Source organism: Callospermophilus lateralis, unplaced genomic scaffold (assembly GCF_048772815.1).
Source record: "Callospermophilus lateralis isolate mCalLat2 unplaced genomic scaffold, mCalLat2.hap1 Scaffold_268, whole genome shotgun sequence".
Taxonomy (NCBI): Eukaryota; Metazoa; Chordata; class Mammalia; order Rodentia; family Sciuridae; genus Callospermophilus; species Callospermophilus lateralis.
This window is the reverse complement of record NW_027513428.1, coordinates 1,126,807-1,147,226: the sequence shown is the minus strand read 5'-3', so window position 1 is coordinate 1,147,226 and position 20,420 is coordinate 1,126,807. Positions and strand designations below refer to the sequence as shown.

Below are 20,420 nucleotides of genomic sequence, written 5' to 3'. Positions count from 1 at the left end.
CAGAACTACATTGAACTTCCTTCTTACTCCAAGCAGAATGTCAATCATCAAGAATACATATAGTAAATGCCATTGAGGAAGTAGGGGAAAAGGAACTCTTGGGCACTCTTGGTGTGAATGTGAATTAATACAGCCACTGTGGAAATCGGTATGGAGGTTTGTTAAAAAAACAAAAGTAAGAACTACCATATGATGTTCCTATGCTACTCCTTGGTATTTATCCAAAATACTTAAAGTCAGTGTAGTAAACAAATGCATACCCTTGTTTATTCCAGTACAGTCAGCCTCAATGTCCATCAACAGGTGAATGAATAAAGAAAATGTGATATATAGGTACAGAGTAGAGATTTATTCAGTAATGAAGAAGAATGAAATTTTGTCATTTGCAAGAAAATAAATGGAACCATAGAGTATAATATTAAGTGAAATGTGTCAGACTCAGAGAAAGAAGAATTGCATGTTTTCTTCCATATGTAAGCTAGTGGAAGGTTACAAAAAAAGGACATCACAAAAGTAGAAGGTAGAGACTATTCTCTAGAATAGTAGAAGAAGTGGGAAGACAGGAGAGGTTAAGAGGAGGTACTGGGGAATGGAAATTGATTCCATTTTTTATTCAATTTATTTTATTATTTATTTATTATTTTATTGACATGTACTACCAATATGCCTTAATGAAATCCACTCTATAAAAATGCACCAATAAAATAATTAAAAGCCTGTACATTTAACAAAAGAGCCACTGTGTATAATTTCCAAAGTGATCAGTGACATAATGGACTATGTAAAAAGATTAAAAAAATTAAAATTACTGTATTTTAAAAATCAGAGAAGATTAGGTCATAGAAGTGTAAATGCCACAAAAATGCTAATGTTATTTAACATAGTTACTTACATACTAATGTTAAATTAATTAAGCATCCCGTTCATCTCTTTCTCCTATTTTTGGCATTATCTTTCCTCTGGTAGCACATTCAAGATGACTTCCCACTTTCCAGAGCCCTGTGGTTAAATCACCTCATGGCCCCTTGCTGAAATCTTGTATTTTGTGGTATTATGTTGTCTCGAGGCTGAGTTTATTGTCCTTCTTAGAGGGTTGTCTTCTCTCACCAGAATGTATGCAAACTGTGGCTGGCAGTGGTTAATATTTAGGTCAGAGGCCAAACTGATTTATATAGACTTATGATACAGTAACTGTGGAGTTTGGTCATAACTATTTCCTAACATACAGGTAAGCCTAAAAATAAGGACAGGAGTTTAGGTGATAACAACATTATGAATTTATATAGAATTTTTCTGAAAGGGACTTCTGTTATGAAAAAAAGATGAGCTAACTTCATTTTGTAGCTAAGAAAGAAAAGTGTTTTAGGAGAGCTTATTCCAGGACTTCAATGAATATAGGAGAAATATTTAATCCCAGTGTTATTCAAAGAAAGATAAATAAAATCATATAATATAATGACTAGTTCAATTAACATTTTTTAAATAAGAATTTCCAAGCTGGGCATGCTGATGCATACCATAGTTCCAGCTACTCTGGAGGCTCAGGTGGAGAAGGATCACTAGAGTCACATGTTGGTGAGTAGCCTGGATAATAAAGTAAGACCCTTTCTCAAAAAAAAGGTGTTCCAATATTAGTAGAAGAGTGGAGAAATTTATTGGAAATATTTACTAAAGCCTATATTTTTATTAGGGCTTTATAATAGGTATGACTCCTATAAACTATATAGTAGTTGGATTCATCTCAACAAACTCACACATGCATGGAATTCCATTTCAGTTCATGATCCCCCCACCCCCGCAACCGTTTTTTCCTCCTGTACTCCCTCCATTCTCCCATTCCCAGACCCTACTCTACTAGACTTCCTTTCACTTGTGTATTTGTATTTGATTGGTTCTTTCTACCTAAGGTTAAAGGTGAAGTTTCCTATGGTATGTTTATATATTCACATAACATGATTTTCTAAGGATTCATTCCTTATTGCCTCCCTTTCCCATCTCTCCACTCTGCCTCTTGATCTCCTTCTTCCACATTACTGATCCTCCCTTTATCTTTATGTTATCCTATCTTTCCCTCCCACTTTCCTTTATTTTACTCTAGCTTCTGCATATGAGAGAAAACATTCAAGTTTTTGAGTTTGGCTTATTTCACTTAACATTATATTCTCCATTTCCATCCATTTACAAGCAAATGCCATAATTTCATTCTTTTTTATGGCCAAGTACAATTCCTATGTGTGTGTGTATCACAATTTCTTAATCCATTTGTCTATTCACAGACATCTGTAATTTAGCTATTGTCAGTTATGCTGTTATAAATCTTGGGGTGGCTATATCACTCTATGCTGAGTTAAGATCTCTGGGGAAAGTATCAAGGAGTGAAATAGCTGGATCATATAGTGGTTTCATCCCTACTTTGTAAGGAATCTCCATACTGCTTTCCAGAGTGGTTATACTAGTTTGCAGTCCGATCAACAATATATAAGTGTATCTTTTCCCCCACAACCTCACCAGCATTTATTGGTCATATTCTTGGTCATTGTCATTCTGACTGGAGTGAGAAGAAATCTTAGTGTAGTTTTGATTTTATTTCGCTGATTGCTAGAGATGTTGAACATTTTTTCATATATTTGTTGGCCACTTGTGTTTCTTCTTTTAAGAATTTTCTGTTTAGTTCTTTCACCTATTTGTTGATTGTGTTATTTTTTTTTCTGTTAAGTTTTTTAAGTTCTTTGTATATTCTGGATATTACTCCCCTAACAAAAGATAGCTGGCCAAGATTTTCTCCAATTCTATAGGCTCTTCCTTCATGCTTTTAATCATTTCCTTTACTGGGCAGAAGCTTTTTAGTTTGATGGTAATCCCACTTATTATTTCTTGGTTTTATTTCTTGTTCTTTGGGGGTCTTCTTAAGGAAGTTGTTTCCAGCATCTATATGATGGAGAGTTGACCCTATGTTTTCTTCCAGAAGTTGGAAGGTTTCTGGCCTAATTCCTACATCTTTGATCCATTTCAATTTGAGTTTTGTGGAGGAGGAAAGATAGAGGTCTAGTTTCATTTTTCTATGTATAACCATCCAGTTTTCCCAGAACCATTTGTTAATACACAATGGAGTATTACTCAGCCATAAAGAAGAATTACTTTATGATATTTGCCAGTAGATGGATGGGTTTGAAGACTGTCATGCTGAATGAAATAAACCACTACCCCCCAAAAAAACTAAAGATTGAATGTCTTCTCTTCATATGGAAGCTAACCCACTATAAAGAGTTGGGGAGAATAGAAGTTCCGTGGAATAGACAAAGGTCAATGAGGGAAGAAAGGAAGAATGAGAAAAAAGAAAGAAAATGAATGAATCTGACATAGTTTTTCTATGTACATATATGAATATACCATGTCAATCTCACCATTGTGTACATCCACAGGAAATTAATTTTTAAAAATTATGGGTAAACAGCAGAAAGATCAATAAAGGGAAGGGAGCAGGGGATAGGGAGAGGAAAGGAGAAGGAGAGGAACTGGCATCTGAATTAGAACAAGATATATTTCATGCTTGTATAATTGTGTCAAAATGGATTCTACTTCCATGTACAACTAAAAAGTTCCAGTAAAATAAAACCAATAGAAAATGGCTGTCTTTGGCAACTCTGTCAAATATTAGATTACTGTAGGTATATGGATTTGTCTCTGTGTCTTCTATTCTGTTCCATTGGTCTTCATGTCTATTTTGATGCTAATACATGCTGTTTTCGTTACTACAGCTCTGTAGTATGATTTCAGATCAGGTATTGTGATGTCAAGACGATATATTTTTAAAACCGAGTGTTAATAACTGCAGAATTCAAAACATAACACCAGACTGTTGATATATATGAAGATTTTGATCCAATTTAAAGAAACATTCTTCCTCCAATATTTTAAAAATGTCATTTATAAAATTACTCATAGCAGGTATATTTAAAATAACTCCAGATGTGAAACAATCTAAAATTCCAACAAAAAGGAACAATTAAAAAACATGGCATTATAATGGTATACTGCATGGTGTAAAAAAACTATGATTGAAATTAAAATAAGAAAATTATTTAAATATAATCTTTGATTGCTACAGAAAATCACAGAAGCCCAAAGATCAGAAACAACATAAATGCCACATGCCCAACCTACCTTGGGTCTTTACATCTCTTTAATGTTATTCTCAGCAAATGTTTAGCAAATTTTTAATTTCCTAGCAACCCCAACTCTGCAACCCTGCCAGTATGTTTCAGAGTTTGTCTTCCATTCCACACAATAAATGGGAGCGGTGAGATTTCTCCAACTTCTTTTCCTAAAACCTTTCCAGTTCTTCATCAGCTGTGTTGTGATCCCTTTCTCCTTCTTTCTGGTCAGTACAGAAAAGGAGCACTTTACGTAGCCTGGAACATGTTCTTCTGTACTCAGAACCCCACCAGGTGAGTCTTTTAGCATCCCTGCCCTTTTTTTCTCTCTCCTGTTTCTTGGATGGCTTCTATGATCACTCAATCCCATCAGTTTTTAAGTAGTTTATCTCTCCAACTTTAAAACAGCAAAACTGAAAAAACTATAAAGACTCTTTATAAAGTTTCTCATTTCCATGATAATCTTGGAAGAATGCACTATTCTTTCAACCCAATCCATTGCAATCTGGCAGCTAGCCCCTCTCTGAATTTTATATCTCAGTGTCATGGACACAGCTGTCATTTTGTTTTTTCTGAGTTACTCTCTTTCCTTGGTTTCTCTGACACTGCTCAAGATGGCCTTTCCTCCTCTCTTTCTAACCATCCCTTTCACTGTCTCTATTGGCTCCTCATCTGCTAGGTAGTCCGCCACATTGGCTTCTTCAGGCTCTGTCCTAGGTCAGCTTCTTGTCTTACTTAGTGTGCTCTTCCTAGGCGATGTCCTTGACCATTATAGCTTCAAGTACCACTTATAACAATGCAGGGCTCGGATCTTTACATCTGACCCTGCCTACTTCCTCTTGAATTTAGGAGCCATGTATCCAAATGGCTGGTGAATACTTCCAAGGGGATATACTTAAAATTTAATATGCCCAAACCTCTCTTTCTAGTTCTTTTCTCTCATCCAAATGGGCTTTAGTGATGGGTGAACCCAGTTATCCAAGTGAGAAATTGAAGTGTAATTTTTAGAATTCCTAATACTCCTTTAATCCATTTGATTACCAAATTCTATGTTTATACAACCTAAATGATTCACAAGTGTTTCCATCTTTTGTCTGGATTTTTACCATCTGATCCAACTGACATCTTGCACCACATTTTCCAGTTTCTGTGAAATAAACAGATAGTAATTTCAAAGTGCCAATGTGATGTCACTGATTGAATCAGACATGGAGTAGAAAAGTGTTGCTGATGTTTGGCTCTCTTGAGCTTAGGAGATAGTTTTAAAATACCACTCTTTCTAATATGTATCTGTCCTACATTTAGGCTTAGAGAATCCAGGGAGCTGTGTATATGGCTGTGTATTGGGGAGAGATAGAGAAAGAGACAAAAAACCCTGTCTTAAGAATTGTATTGGCTCAGGATAGGTGCAAAATACTGCTTTTATAGAATATCCACAAGACTTTTTAATTTGTAGCTGAGGTTAATATCAAATATCTATAGCCTGATGATATTTCTGAAGTCAGCTCTCGGATGGGGGTGCAGCTATGGTAGAGCACCTGCCTAGCACACATGGATTGCCCTTTCTATGACAACCTCTATGACCCACTTTGCCTTCAGAATGACCGCCAAGTTTTCAGCAATATTATTAAGACCCATATTACCTGGACCTACTTTTTTTTATGTCTAGCATATTCCTTCTTTCCTTTCAACTGGCTCATTTCTCAAGCTATGAAGCCTAAATTTATTTATTGTTTTTTAAAGGAGAGAGAGAGAGAGAGAGAATTTTTTAATATTTATTTTTTAGTTTTCGGCAGACACAATATCTTTGTTTGTATGTGGTGCTAAGGATCGAACCCCGGCCACACGCATGCCAGGCGAGCATGCTACCGCTTGAGCCAAATCCCCAGCCCTGAAGCCTAAATTTAGATTGCATTTCTAGAAAAACTTCTTTAATTAAGAAAAATATGTTTCTAGAAAGACTTGGTTTTGTTCTTAGTTGTACAGCAGAATTCTGCGCATCCTGCACTAAACACTTGGTGTCTTTAACTAGCTCCATGCAAACCGTGATCAGTGTGTCATAGTCATCATTTCGTCCCCAGAGACTAAAACCTTGTCTCCAAGTAAAATTTCAATAATACACTTTGAACCAAAGAATGTCTTGTTTTCTTACCTCTTATTAGTGTGAAGAACTTAATAACACACAATACAATACTAAAATTTAGAAAACAAAAAATATGTAAGAAGGCCACCAATAGACCTATCTTCTCCAAAGCTGTTGCTTGTACAAATATACTGCATATATTTTCAACCATTTTAGGGATAGATTATTTAATAGTTTTGAAGCATCCTACTCTCCAGAATTGTCATCAATACTTGTAGCCCATCTGTTTATTATGCCTGTATAAAAATAAAATGTACAGGACACAATACATACACTGTATCTACTTCTACATGTGCTTCCTTGCTTCTGAAAATCAATGTGACTAGTAGAAAGATCTGAGTTCAAATCTGGCTCTACCTCTTCTGAGCAGTTATTTAATGTTTCCAAGCCTCACTTTTCCCAGCTGTAAAATGTGGTTAATCATATACCCTTTAAAAGATTATTGTGTGCTTTATCAGAAACAACTGTATAATACAGTTTTATACTTTAATAGTATTGAAGGTTGCAGAGTCCCTGGGACAATCCAGGTTGAGGCAAACCACTGAGGTTGGCAGAGAGAGGATCGATCAAGGCAGCCCTTCCAGAGTGTAGTTTTACAGGGTTGTGGGGGTCAGAGCCAGACTTCAAGGACTTAAAAGAAACTGCAGAACATAAAAGCTGACCACTCCTCAGAGCACTATGTCAAAGAAAGAAAAGACAGAAATATGTAGTATCTAGAGGGGGCAGCAGAGTCAAGTGAAAGTTTTTCAAGTTAAGTGACAGTAAAAAAGTCAAAGGCAAGGGAGTGTTTGTCCATGCAACAGAAACACCACGTAGGAGGCAGGTGCCCAGAAGCTGGAAGATCTAGGTGCCTGACAGGCATTGAACTTAGTCTCTGTACTTCTGTCATCAGAAGAATGTCTTTTCCCTGGACTTAAAAAAAATCCAGATTAAAATGAGTACTCTTGAATATTTTTAAGACATATATTTCTCTTCAAGGAAAGAAAAAATTCTATCAAAATGGACCAAGACAGTAAGAGGTGGCAACATGGGTTATTGAAAGGAATGGATGCTAATGGTTCCGGTTCCTAACAATTAACTGCTGTTATTTTCTCATGTTTGATCATGGTTCAGTTTGAGAGATGCTTGGCAGCCACATTTCAAATAACTGATTGTATTTGCCTCCAACTTATTGTTTCTCTCCAGATGTTTAAGAGAAATCAAGCACTAATTTATTTCAAAGCATTTGTGCAATGTGCATCTAGAAAATTTCGTCCTTCAAACTTGATACTGAGTGTTTGGGAGCCCGGCCCCAGCTGAACTGCACTTGGGCCAGGTAAAGTTTTAAGTTGCAGAAGTGTGGTGAGCAAGGCGGCCAAAATTCCTGCTCTTGAGGAGTTTTCTTTCTAAATCAGAGTCTTGACAGGACTGAAGTAAGTATCATCTTGTGATAAGTTTTCCTGAAAACCAGACCTGGCCAGTGTGGGTAGAGTAGCTATGGAGGTCGGTTGTATTCTTAGCTGACCTCAGACAGTAGGTTCCCTCCGACAAGTTGTCATTTGGTATGAGACCTGTTTGACACGAGGCAGAGACATGGGGAGATCCATACTGTAGTTGTTTGGCAAATTGTAGAAAATCAAGACTTGAAAAGGACAGTGTAGTTGAGGTCAATGAAATGGGGAATGGCCAAACAAGGTGAGTTGGCAAAGCAGCTTGTAGACTGTGATGAGTCTGGAACGACACTTGCGAAATCAGGTAAGCAGTACAGGTGAGCACCTGTGGTCTCAACCTCCCTGGGAGGCTGAGGTAGGACAATCACTCATCAAGCCTGGGCAACATAGGGGGGAGAGAGAGAGAGAGAGAGAGAGAGAGAGAGAGAGAGAGAGAGAGAGAGAGAGAGATTATTATAATCAGATGTCATTGTTCGATTTATTAATTCATTAAATGAAACATACATTTGCCTGATGATGGTGTATGTATAAAGGTCATTGCTAATGCACGTCCTTTACCATTAAGAAAAATGCCTAGTTGATTTCTGTCATTTATTTTCATGTCTGTGAATAAGAATTCTTGCTGTATACCTTTTAGCATTTGAGTTTCACACTTGCTTTACAAACCAATATGGAGAGGTGACCTTGGGTTGGGGCGGTCAACATCAAGGGAGCCACTCTTGAAGAAAATTCATATGGAAACAGCCCAAAGTGGCAACCAGTTCATATTAGGTGCATGGTGCTGACTTTATCTAATTTACCTAATTTAATCCTTCAACCTACCAAATTGGTATTTTTGTATCTATTTTATGAGTAAAAGAGCTACTACCATTTTATTCGCCATTTTTTTTTTTTTAATATCAGAGGGTTAAGATCAGTCTCTTGAGCAGTGGAGGAATTTTTCCAGGTTTCTGAGTGAGGTCTTGATCTATGGGAATTGTGAAGGATATGAAAACCTCTGACACAGGGGTTACAACTAAAAGCATCACAGCCATTGGAACAACTCTAAAAATATTGTCTCGGAAATAGCAAAAACATAAAGAACATGAGAGTTCTCTTTTGACACTTTAGCCTGGCTTTTTGACCAAGCTTCAGTGCTTTCAACATTGTTGCTGTAGTGAAATGTAATACTAATTTCTAGAATATAGCATGGGAAGAATTAAAAAGAACATAGCAAATCTGGTATTGTGTTTCACATTAGCCTTAAGTATTATTAATTGCCTAATTCCTTCCTAAATTAGGTGCTGTGCTCATGGCATGTGGGTTTTAATGTGTGTGTGTGTGTGTGTGTGTGTATGTGTAATCTACATATCAATTAATCTACAACTCAATTTGCTTTTAGTTTAGTTTCACTTAAAATTTTATAATTTAGTTGAGTTGCAAAATATGTAATGCTAGATAAAATATAAAATATCAATAAAATACACAAAACTTGGTGGGGGGAAGGAAAATCTTCCAATGCCAGATGAACAGGAAACAAAGGAATGTGTCAGAGTCATAGTTTGAGAGATTGCAAGGATATCAGTTTAAATCAGAGGCCTTGACAGTTAGAAAAGTCTGTCTAAGGACCAGAACTCACAAGAATCTGGAATTGAGCTACCAGGACTCATGAAGATTTCATGTTTCTAAAGGAAACCACAGCACTAGAGAGAAAGCCAGATAGAAAAACATTGCCTCTAAGAAACTGTAAAACAAGAGCTTTGAAGCACTCTGGTGGAAGGTCTTTATGTTATAGAGCTCCCAAGTGCCTACCATTGAAACTAGTCAATACAAATCCACACCACACAAATCAATAAGTGTACTTAGAGATATACTGACAGGAAGCTTGATGATGATAATAAATAGCAGAAAATAATGGGATGTCTTATATTCAGCTAAAGAATTATTAAATAAGTCAAAATAAGTAAATTTGTACACATATGAAGACCAAGAAACCTTATTACTTTTGAATCCTTGTTAAAGCAAACTTGAGGCATAAAGGTTAGAATAAGAAGGGCCAACATGTGTGTAATGAAACCTCCATTGAAGACATTGGAGAATGGGAGAAATATATATTTTGGGGACAAAGGAATGATAGTAAAATTATTCTATTTTACTATTTATAGTAGATAAATAGTAAAAAATATGTATGAATAATTACAATAATATAAATAGGTTAACTCTGAAATTAAAAGACAAAGAGAGTTGGGGATGTGGTTCAGTGGTAGAGTACTTGCTTAGCACTCATGAAGCCCTAAGTTCCATCCCCACACCCCAAACCAAAAACAGAGAGGAAAATCAGATTTTTAAAACTTTGTATTTTGTTGTATGAAACATTTCTGTAGTATTCTCGCCAAAAAATGAATCGCCTGTGGGAAAACAGCAGTTATATTTAAATTAAAGTCTATTCCCTAAGATAACTTATCTATGCTCTTAAAAAAATGTCAACTTAATGTAAGATAAGTTAGCTAAGGAACTGTGTCAAATTAAAAGAAATTAAAATCATGTAACAACTAAATTCAACATGCCTTCCTGGACTGATACCAATCAGATCCTAGACCTATAAGGGACTCTTGGAATAAGTGACAAAGTCGAGTGGGTCTGTGGATCAGGTAATAATGTTAGATTTATGTTGTTGTTTAGTAGAACTCAGTGGAAATGATACAGGGTATTTTTGTATGATTTTAACAAATTTTTTGTAAATTGTATGTCATGTGAAATAACAAAGAAAAATTGTCATCAGAACTTATAACTTTAATAGACTGATAAAATCTTATCATTAAAATTGTGCTAGAAGAATATCTATCTGTGGGAGATTCTCAGTGTGATGGCAGGGTCAAATTCTGCCATAATTCAACTCGTTTTCAAAAGGAACAGCATATATCCATATATACATGATATATATATACACACATTTATAAATAAATACATGTTATGGACAGATATAGAGAAGGAACAAAAACGAAAGCAAAACCAAAGTGAATTATTGACCACTCGAGTGTTTCTTATATTATTCTATTTTATGTATTCCCTAGAAGAAGAATTTGAGGCAAGGACTTGGGTGCTTTATGGGTGGGGCCAGGTATTGGGATAAATAGGGATGAAAGCTTGACAGGCCACTGAAGGAAAAGACCAGAGCAAAGATGAGATGGCAGGCACAAGCTTCCCTTACTTGACCCAGAGGAAAGTTCTGGATCCTTGCCACAGTGCAGAGTTGTTCCTCATAGAGAAGGCCACTGACATTTTATAGCCCCCAACATGCAGTCATTGGCTGTGGGCTGCAGATTAAGTAGGGTGGGGACCAGAATGGAGGGCAGAGAGGGGAAGGGCATAACTTGCCTGCAAAGGTAGCTCCCTTTGGTTAGAGGAATCCTCTGTACAAAGAGGCGACTGTGCTCCACTGGCAGCAGCACTGACTGGAGTTGAGGGCAGATGTTCCAGTCGAGCAGAGAGGCAGGTACTCCTAGTAGAAATTGCATGGTCCTACATCTTTCTGTGCCTTTGAAATTTTCATAAGAAGAAATCAGAAAAAATACCTTCTTGATAGAGAGCAGTAAAAAAAAATTCAATGCCCATTTTGCAAAATATTACCAATTTATCAGCAAATTTATAATAGAAATACTTCTTTAATTAGATAAAATTATCTACCCTCCTCCCCCCAAAAAAATAATGTCACATAACTTCACACTTACTAGCAAAACTTTGGAAGCATCCCTGTTGAAGGGAGTAGCAGAAAGAGAAAGTCCAGAAAATGACTTCACTGTTCAAATGGAGTCTAAGGAAAGACAAAGAGGGATAAAGGAACAACATATATAAGAGTTGGAAAGAAGAAGTAAATTTACTATTGCTTGCTGCCATTGTTGTTTTCTATCATAGAAGACGTAAAATAACCTAACATGTATGCTTTTAAAACTTGATCACAGATCAATAGAAACCAAACTGTTCTTATATAGTATCAATATTCAATTATAAAAATGAAATTAAAAAGGACTTTCCATTCAGAATAATAAAAGAAACCTGTATGGTCTATTGGATTAAATAAACAAAAGAGGTCTATGGCCTGTTTTTGAAAAAAACAATAGCAAAATGATGTTATTGAAGGAAATAAGAATTTGAAGAGACAGAAAACTATTTTCATCAACAGGAAGTTTCCTTAATGATTATAAATATTTAATATAATTTTAATGAAGACCTCAATGTGATTTTTACTGAAATTGAATGGAAAGTTATATTAAAGGGTAAATAGCCAAGATGATTCTATTATACAGATACTATACTTCTTAAAAATATATAATTAAAACAGTATGAGTTTGACACTGGGATAAATAAAAAGATTTATCAAATAAGATAGAGCCTAGGACCAAAGTGAAGCATATAGAAGAACTTATATACTATAGAAATAGAAATAACTCCATTGGGAAAATAAACTCCATTGGGAAAAATATATTCCATATATAATGTTAGAAAAATCAGCCTTTTCTATGAGAAGAAATAAATATGATCCTTACATAAACCTATAAAATAAAATAAATTACAGATGAACTAAATTTTGTAATGTGAAACTTCAATTTTTAATATATTGGATGAATATTTAGAAGAACATTTTTGTAAACTTGGAAGGCAGGATTTCTTAAGAAATATACAAGGGTCTGACTCATAACAAAATAGATTAATTGGCTTGCTTATTTTGAGCTTTGAATTTCGGTAGTACAGATAACACTATAGGCAAAATTAAAAAAGAAATTACATGCTGAGTTAAGGTTTTAATAAAGGCTGTACTCCCTGATAATCAAAAAGAAAAAGAAATTGAAGGAAGGAAGAAAGGAATGAAGGGAGGAGGAAGATGAAGAGAAATAGAGGTGGAAAAGAGAGAATAGAGAGGGAAGAAATAAAACAGCTGAAGACAAAATGATCAAAGTTCATAAGAACCGTTTTTTTTTTTTTTTTTTTTCAATGCTGGGCATGGAACCCAGGACCTCAAATGCTTTTCTGCAGAGCTACATCCCCAGATCAAGAGGGAAATTAAAACAGAAAAAACTGAATGGTCAGCAAGAAAATGAAAAATGCTGAGCCTTTCAAATAATCAGGAAACTGCAAATAAAACTACACTGAAATAATGTTTCCCACTCATCAAATTGCCAAATAAAATAAAAAGATCCAAGTTTTACAAAACCAAGCATTTGGTAAGGGTATAGAACAATGGCAACATGCCTACTCTGCCTGTGAGATGTACCTCGTCATGGTGGCTTTATAACTTAACTTGACAGTGTCTAATATGTGCAGACCTTATGTTCCAACAAGTAGATGCTCCCTCAAAAGTGTATACCAGAACTTTCTTGACATCCACAAAAATGGACATTAATAGGAAAATGGGTAAATGAAGTGTGGTATGAACAGCAGTTGTAACCTAGCGTGTATATGTGTATGTGTCTGTGTATTCATGTATATATATATGGAATTCCAAAAAAATTGTAAGGCACCTTGCTGATGACACAATAGCATTTATATAAAATTTTAATAACACACAGACAATGAATATATTGTTCGTAGAGATATTCAAGTTGTGTAAAAACATTAAAACATGGATTGACTGCAAGACATCAAACTACTATCTCTTGATATTGGTTAGAGAGAGAAAAGAGTAGTAGTGAATTTAAGACACGAACAAAGAGGACCTTCATTTACTGTATATTGTACTATCTGTAATGGAATATTCCGTATGTGTCTACATAAATGTGTATGCATCTGGGTGCATATTTATTTTTCTCTCTATTAAATATAAATTAAAATTACAAGAATTAACAGTACTTTTGAGTGAGAGATTTTTACATCAAAATTTTCCATTTTTCTTTACTTTTTAATGTTAAAAAAGTATGAACCCTGAGTGTGAAACAGATGCTGAGTTATGATAATCTGAGGCAAAAGGACTAACAGAGACATTAGAATCTTAAGAAGGAGGCCTGCAAAACACTATGTATCAAAAATGGTAATTTTCCTGCCCCCTTAAGAGGAAGTCAACGCAGTGTCAGGTTCCAGCTGTGCTGCTAGTTAACACTGCAGCTCCAGCAGACTCTGGAGTGTTTTCCTGGAGGAAGTTTTTTAAGGATGCAGAGGCAGAGCTACAGCCAGGGACTTCTGGGGGGAAATGAGGCTCCATGCAAGGTAGGATGCAGAAGTGGATTTTCATGGGGCCAGGGGAGGTCAGCAAAGCAAAACAAAACAAACAAGACCCTGAAAAGCTGAGGAAAGAGGAAATACTTTCTATGTGAAGATTCCTGAATTTGCCACATTTTTTCCCTTTAGATAAATCTTTTCTACTCTTCTTTGCCCTCTTGCCTGCACTCCCTCCTCTGCCCACTCCCTCTTTATCATATGAGAAAAGGTCAAATTTATATTTTATATTTTGATTTTTGTATTTTCCAAAAGACTTTATTTGGAAATCCCTCTTTTTGTCCCCCCAAAATGAAAATTATGAAACGCTTCTCAAACCTCTGAAACGTTAAGGCAAAGTAAATTTGGTTGTGTGCCTTAGAAATATTGTGTTTTGATCTGTGCAAGATCTTTCTATGGAAAGACTTTAATAGCAAAACAGGGGAGGATTGCCTTGACTTTAAATATAACATACTGTACTAAGTTTAAGATGTGCCTTTTTTGAAATGTAAGTTGGCATATTTTTTTTCTATATCATTTCTAAGGTGTTCAAAAGTTAATTTAACTATCACTAGCAATGTAGTCAAAAGCAATAAAAAAATATTTTTACTTAGAGATTTTTCTGTTTATCTATGAAAATAAAATTTAAATTTTCCATTGTAGTATATTTACTGAAGAAAAAAAGATTTAAGTGCAGTTAAGTACAAGTAAAACACTTTGAGTCATTTGTTATCCTGCCAATCATAAAGAAGTTAATTCTAGGGGCTGGGGATATGGCTCAAGCGGTCGCGCACGGCCCGGGTTCGATCCTCAGCACCACATACAGACAAAGATGTTGTGTCCGCCGAAAACTGAAAAATAAATATTAAAATTCTCACTCTCTCTCACTCTTTCTTTAAAAAAAAAAAGAAGAAGTTAATTCTAATCAATGTGTTTTACTTTATTCTGTGACTTAAAACCAAAGGAAGAGCTAACAACAAATTTTCATTCACTATGAATGATGTATTACCAAAAGTTGTTTTAGGTTCATGAGACCCCTTCTGGTTCTATCTGAGGAGATTATCTTTCTGAGGAGATCTCAAGAGAACCATCCCCCTATATAAAGCTCAAATTTTCCAACTGAAATGGACCTTTAGCCGCCTCAGAGCTTGGCTTGCGTTGTAGCAGGCTAGTGAGCATCAGTGGACTTCACTTAGCTATGTGGATTCTACTTGTCCTATATATCTCTCTAGCATGTTCTGAACTAAAATTCTTTAATTGCCACAATGATGTCTATACCATTGCTCTACCTCCTAAACACCACTGGAAGTGATTGCTGTAGTTGCAGGACTCCTCTGACCTCTGAAGCACATGGTTGCAATTTTCAGACTGAGAGAACAGCCATCATAGGTTGCAAGTTCTAGAATAATTTGTGGTATATACCTGCCAATAAGCATAAAGCTTTTTTTCCTATTCCCTAATAAAAATGCATATAAGGAAATATATATTTGGAAATCTGTCCCTGGGCTCAACTAACCAAACTTATACGTGTGTGTGCATGCATGCCTACACATGCATACATACACAGATTCCAAACACACAAAGCAACACTTTAACCTGTATAACTTAGAACACATATATCTAATTAATTAAAATACTCACCTGAGGGAACATATTAATTACTTTGATAATATGTTTTTAAAATATGAAATATAATTTATTTAGATATTTCTGGACTAGTTAATGATAGCAACCCATATAAGTCTGTCAGTTCACTCAGAATGCAAATCTGTTACTATCTGTAAACAGTTATTTAGCAGAACCTTAAATCCCTTTTAAAGTAAAAGTGTTTATTTTTATAAATAATTAATTAGGTTGGCTTGATAATGATTTACATGCAGAGATATATCTGTCATGCTTTGAGCCATTCCTTGTCAGTATAGTTTTGGGGACATCAGGTGGTGAGGCTGGAACTCAAATTTAAATTAGACCTCAACACAACTGTTCTTTCCATTACCTGGATGGTCAAAGAAGGGAAGAGAAATTCCTCAGGGAAAGAGTGGTACACAAAATCTTGGATACTGGAAACAGCATAGTGTATGCATGGAATCATATGTATTTGAGCCATTTCTGGAGGTTTTCTCCTCAGATAAAAGTAGAATAAGAGGCAGAAACTGCACACACCATGCTAAAGAGAAGGAAATCAATCTCGTGAGCAGTGCAGAGCCAATAAAGAATTTTAAGCAAGTATGATATATGGTAATAATTGCATTTTAAACATCAGCAATTAAAAAAAGAAAGAATCTGTTTTTGGAGAATACTGGAATAATTCTGGTTTGCACCTAAATTACCTTAGAAGATAATGGGTGGTGGGATGATTTACAGGAGAGGATTTAGAAATATTTAGAAAGTAAGATGAGGAGATGATGGAGATAGACTGGCTATTGAGAAGAGTAATAAGAAAACATAACAAGATAATAGTCACTCTCAACATCTAGCTTGGGGGATAGGAAGGTGGAAATGACAATCATGAATGGAAAGTATATAGGAGAAGGAGTAATTCCTTGGGAGTATCAAGGCATAGACATTAATAAATTCAGTAGAAGAAATAATGCTAATAGTAGTAAAAAACTGTCTATGGTGAAGGTGGATGTGTGCTTGGTACTTAGAAAGAAATGGGCTAGAATTGTGTAGACAAAGGATTTATAGAAATAAAATTGATCAGGGAGAGATGACGGAGTAAGCCAAAAAGTGGATACAAGAAAAAGTTCACTATGGAGGTCAAGGAATGAACACTACTAGGAGCAAATTAGACTAGAAAAGTCAAAAACAAAAGAATGTTGTGCCATGGGAAAAAAAATCATCAAAAAAATTTTATTTTAGCAAACAGAGTTACTAAGACCTATAGTGTTATAAATATGTCTATAAATTTGTATAATTCCATCATGTGTGCATATATATATATCTACATGAATTTTATATACAGACACACACACACACACACACACACACATATAAATCTTAGGTTCACCTGAAACATAGCCAATATATACATATACCAAGCAAAGTTTTATATATCTACCATATGCATATTACATGTATATAGTATGCATATATGGATATATATATTCATGTAGTAAGTATATATACATTCATGTAGTAAATATATATATATATTTATATGTGTTACACATGGAAAGAGACAGATGTTTATCTTCTGCAAGTTTTTATTGTCTATGCCCATGGTCTCCCACCTAAACACACACAGATACACACACGGAGAGAAATGGAACTGAGTTTAATATTAGGTTGAATAACAGCCACAAGAAATAGAATAAAGCAGAATATTTTCAAAGATGCATGGGTCAGCTTTCCATTGCTTTGGCAAATTCCTGAGTAAAACAACTTAGAGGAGAAAATATTTGTTTGGGCTCATGGTTTCAGTCCATGGTCAGCTGGCTCTAATTCTCTGGGCTGAGGCAAGGCAGAGCATCATTACTGAGAGATGGAGTGGAAGAAAATGCTCACTGTATGGTAGCCAAAAAGCAGATATAGAGAATGGGCTGTAGGTAAGATACACCCTTCCAGGATCAGCCCCCAGTGACATACTTCTTCCAATCAGGCCCTAAGGTCTACAGTTTCCAACTGTCTCCCAATAACACCATCAAATATGAATTCCTTAGTGGATTAATTCATTGATGAAGTCAGGGCCCTCATAATCCAATCACTTTCCCAAATCCCCTTCTCTAAACACTGCTGCTTTGGGGACTAAGCCTTCAATTCATGAGACTCTGGTGGACACTTCATATCTAAACCATAACATGCTGGAAATTCTTTCACAGCTGATCAGGGTTTTTATCTTTACTATGAACAATCCAAGGTTGTCATATACTTACAAAAAGTTGACCTGCTGTGGGTTTGAAGAGATCAGTGTTGCATTTTCTTTCTCAAAGTATTGCATTTCTTATTTCTATTTAGATATCAGATCAATCTGATAGGTTATTTGTACACATAGTATTAGCCAGGCTTTCTAACGGTGCTGAGACAAATAGTAATATTAATAAGACAGGAACCATACATTAAAAGAGCTTACTGGGCTGGGGTTGTGGCTCAGTGGGAGAATGCTTGCCTAGCACACATGAGGCACTGGGTTCAATCCCCAGAACCACATTAAAAAAATGAACAAATATAATAAAGGAACTGTGTCCACCTACAACTAAAAAAATATTAAATAAAAAAGAGCTTATTGACCAGTATCAATGGCACACATGTAAATTCAAATAAGTGAAGACAAAAGCAATATTAGAAACATATACAATATTTAGTAAGAACTTAGAGGAAAGAATAAATTTATTAATTATTCATTTATTCCTCATCTATTGAAGAATAGATTCAAAGTGACTCACTATATGAAATAAAAGACAAAATTAATAACCATAAATTTAGAAGAAAATAAGTTTGGATAAGTAATTTGAAGTCAACAGCAAATGGAGAAAGACAATACATTATTAAAGGTCTAAAAAATGGTAAGATAGGCATTTGGTCTCTAAAGCTTTCTGGAAATTAGGCAAAAATGAGAATATAATCAAGAACATATTCATATTACCTCTCAAGAAAAGGAAAATGAACTTTATTGGTGGTGCTGAAACCAAAGAGTTTTTCACTATAGATAGTCAAGAAGAGAACAATGCAGCATCCTCAGTAATATCCATCACATTAAATGGATTTCATAGGGCTATTTTTTATAGTGGCTGTTAGCGTGGGCCAATGATGACATAATGCCAAATTACATTCAATAAAAACAGTTTTACAAGAGAACAAACCATATGGTCCAGATCTGCAGTTTTTGGCTTGTGAAGTTTATTCTGAGGATAGATTTTTTTTTCTTGTATCCATAGGAACACATGGACTATATTTCAGTCAGGCAATTCTTTGCAAATTTATGCTGCCCAACCAAGTATTTGGTGAATATTAAGCAACAATGAGTTCAAGGTTATAGTCTTCAGCAAACACTTGGATGTAGGTATTCACCCTATAGATTAAAGAACGGAAATACCTAGTTCACTCTGAGAATAGGAATGATTATAGAGGAAAAAATCCATGGAATTTTAACTTTTTTATTTGTTTTTGTTTTTTAATTTTTGAAGTAGAGTTTCATTATGTTGCCCAGGTTGGCCTCTAATTCCCAGTCCTCTTTCTTTAGTTTTCTGAGTAGCTGGAGTACAGACCTGCTCCATGAAGTCCAGCTCATGGCTGTTCTTCTTTTTTGTTTTCTTAAGTATTATTATTAATTTGTATGGTGGTATATTATCCATTACATAAAATTTTTTGGAGGGGGCGGTTACTAGGGATTGAACTCAGGAACACTAAACCACTGAGCCACATCCCCAGCCCTATTCTGTATTTTATTTAGAGACAGGATCTCAACAGACTTGCTTAGCATCTTGTTTTTTGCTGAGGCTGGTTTTGAACTCATGATCCTCCTGTCTCAGCCTCCTGAGTCCCTGGGAAAAATTTACCTTCTTGACCATTTTTTTGATGAACATTTCAGTGGCATAACGTACATTCACATAGTTGTGCTACTGTTGCCACCCTCATAGAACTCTTCTCATCTTGCACAATGGAACAACTCCTCATTCTTTCTTCTTCCAACCCCTGGCAGCTATCATCCTATGTCTGTCTCTATGAATTTGAGTACTCCAGGTACCCCATTGAGTGGAATCATACAGTATTAAAAAATTAAATGCTTCACAAATTTGCATGTCACTCTTTGCTTAGAGACCATGCTAATTTTCCCTCTGTTGTTCTAATTTTAGTGTATGTGCTGCCTTGGTAATCACTTTGGCTAGTGTGTGAGGGAAGAACAGGAGCTCATCAGACTTAAAATCAAGGAAGCTTCTGTCCAAAGGCAGGACGCTGTGATAATAATGTTTTCTGTGTTGATAAAAAGGCAAGAGGGAATGCTGAAGGACATGAGTTTAAAAGGCAGAAAGATGTCAGACGCTAAAGAGCTTTGTAAACTGTTTAAGAGTTTGGAGTTACAGACAATCAGAATGGAATAGGGAATTATTATTATTTATATTTTGGGTGAATAATTCTAGAACAAAAAGAAGGCCTAGAAAAGGATAATTTCTAAGACAGAAAGACCAATTAGAAAGCTGTGGCAAGTAACTCGGTAATCTTCTTTCTCTCTCCTTTTTTCTTTTCTCAGTTCACCACAGTGTTAAGAATAGGTATTACATATTTGTAGATTATGATGAAATTTGTGCCTGTACTGTATTATTACATCCTTACTCATAATCTTCTTCCCCAAGCTTAGAATAAAATTTTAATATTTTAGAAAAATCTTATATTTTAGCAAAGAATCCAGAGAAGCCAAAGTCAAAATCTAAAATTTACATTTACATAAAAGCATTTTGGGGAGAAATCTCCTCTCCTAGGTCCATCTCATTTCTTTCCTTATGTGATTTGCATAGCAGTTTAGTATACTAAATCACTTAATGGTTAGTTTCTCTGGAGCTCTATGTGAATCACTTGTTATTTATT

At 35.3% G+C, this 20,420-nt stretch overlaps 1 non-coding gene across 1 annotated transcript; it reads right to left on the bottom strand.

The window, feature by feature from the left end:
- Positions 1–19,606: 19,606 nt before the first annotated feature.
- LOC143640443 (U6 spliceosomal RNA) lies at positions 19,607–19,714 on the bottom strand. Its single transcript, XR_013154929.1, has one exon. It is a non-coding gene; the product is annotated as a U6 spliceosomal RNA (small nuclear RNA).
- Between the last annotated feature and the right edge of the window lie 706 nt (positions 19,715–20,420).